The sequence below is a fragment of the Micromys minutus genome (genome assembly GCF_963924665.1).
Source record: "Micromys minutus genome assembly, chromosome: 5".
NCBI lineage: Eukaryota > Metazoa > Chordata > Mammalia > Rodentia > Muridae > Micromys > Micromys minutus.
In genome coordinates this window covers 21,510,086-21,512,278 of record NC_137974.1, presented here as the reverse complement: position 1 = coordinate 21,512,278, position 2,193 = coordinate 21,510,086, and the positions used below count along the sequence as shown (strand labels likewise).

Below are 2,193 nucleotides of genomic sequence, written 5' to 3'. Positions count from 1 at the left end.
AACACTTCTCCTTTCCCCAGAATCATTTTATTTTCAGAGAAAAGCTGGCCTCCAAGAGCCTACAGCAGGACAAAACAAAGCAAGACCAATAAAACAAACCACAGTCTTCATATCTAGGCTGGTCAAGGCAAGTCGGTAGGAGTAATGGAGTCTTAAGAACAGGCAAATGAGGAAATGGGCTTTCTAGGAAGTAGAGGGTGCTGCAGAGGGCGTTAGGAGAATGTGAGACATAAGAATGCATTGTACACATTCATTATCAGTAAACAAATTAATTTAAATCAATTAATTGTATTTATAAGCTAATCAATATTTTAATTAAACAAAATTATTGAAGGACATGAAAATGTTAACTGCCCCCATTAATACTCTGTACATGTATCTGTAACCAATAAATGACATAATTAAAACACTAATTAATGCTTTCTTTTCTGCCACCGCCATGCCATGCCATTCATACTGAGGAAGACCAGGAAACTCTGGGGCCACATGAGCCACGGCAAGGGTCGCATCGGTAAGTACCGCAAGCACCCAGGAGGCCACGGCAATGCTGGAGGCATGCATCACCCCAGGATTAACTTTGACAAATATCACCCAGGTTACTTCGGCAAAGTTGGTATGAGGCATTGCCGCTTGAAGAGGAACCAGAGCTTCTGCCCAACTGTCAACCTGGATAAATTATGGACATTGGACAGCGAACAAACACGGGTCGATGCAGCAAAAGAGCAAGACTGGAACTGCTCCCATCATTGACGCTGTTCCATCAGGCTACTACGGAGTTCTTGGGAAGGGAAAGGTCCCTAAGCAACCTGTCATCGTGAAGGCCAAATTCTTCAGCAGAAGAGCTGAAGAGAAGATAAAGGGTGTGGAGGTGCTTGTGTTCTTGTGGTTTAAAGCTACTTCAGAGGTTAATTAAATGCTAACATTTTCCATGTGTTCAGAGTAGATTCTTTGCATTGTCCTTGTCTGCATGCTGACAGTCTTCATAAGAGATTGTAGGAAGGTGTGAGGTGTGGGCCCTTGAAAGAGTCACAAAGCCTAGTGATAAGTGTAGCCCAACTTCACAATTGTAAATTTCTACATTCTGGGGAAGTGCATGTTCTACATGATGGGTCTCAGTATTCAAAGAATTGATGAATGCTATTACTTTCAGCCCAAAGTGAAGAAACATGGTCTCAAAAATCCTGAGGACCATCCAGATTTCTAACAGTTGCCTGGCCTTGTAAGCTTGCTATAATGGACAGGTAACTCAGGACTGGGCTACTTAATACTGTATAGAGATTATCTTGGAATAAAAACAAGAACTGATTACCATCTTTAAATCTGAAACATTATGCCAACAGAGTTAACTCTTGAGTTTCTTGGGAATAAGGGAGATTGTTTATGCTTAATACTGAAGCTGTTTTAGTAGCCAAATGCATATTACAAGGAAATATTAAGTTTGGAGGAGTCTCTTAACAGGGAAAAGGCTGTCAAGTTTATCAATAACAAACATGGGTTCATGGAAAATTATGTTTTTAAACTGTATGCTACCCCTAGTACAATTAGGGGTCCAGATGATGTAATGGGGTAGAGGGTAATGGGTATGCCAGGTTTTTGTAACAAAACACTACTATACTAAGATATTTGTGTAAATTATTTCAGATGTGAGTTTTATGTCACGGTAGTAAAATATTTCTGAGAGTTGGAATAAAAACACTAATTAATAAATAATAAATAGAAAACAGAACAATAAAAGTAGATCTGACCTGACTTTTTATCTATGTTCACCTGAAATTCTATGAAACAAAATATAAGGATCAAAGCACAATATGAAATAAGGCAAACACACATGCACATACTTTGCTTTTTATAAAAAGATACAAAGTTCATCTTTTCAATTCCCCAGTTCCCCACAGAAGCCAGATTCAGTTCCCAACACCCGTGTACTCTGGCAGCATATGATAATTTGCAAGTCCAGTTGCATGTTATGCAATGCCTGCTTGTTTCTGCTTATGCAGTGTTCATATTGCATACACTCACACAAGTGCACATACACCATGAATAATGTTTAAATAGACCATTTGCATGAGTGTTGTAAGCCTTCATTTTTAATTATACTATCATTTCATTCTTTTAATAGTTTTCAACTAATTGTGTGAATTTAAGATAAAACGTTCAGTCCTAAAAATAAACATTGAGTGAAACCTGCCTTCC

General features: G+C 38.5%; 1 pseudogene across 1 annotated transcript; it reads left to right on the top strand.

Annotated features, from left to right (window-relative positions):
• Positions 1 to 444: 444 nt before the first annotated feature.
• LOC308420898 (large ribosomal subunit protein uL15-like) lies at positions 445 to 891 on the top strand (annotated as a pseudogene). Its single transcript has one exon. The product of its transcript is annotated as a large ribosomal subunit protein uL15-like (transcript).
• Positions 892 to 2,193: the final 1,302 nt, after the last annotated feature.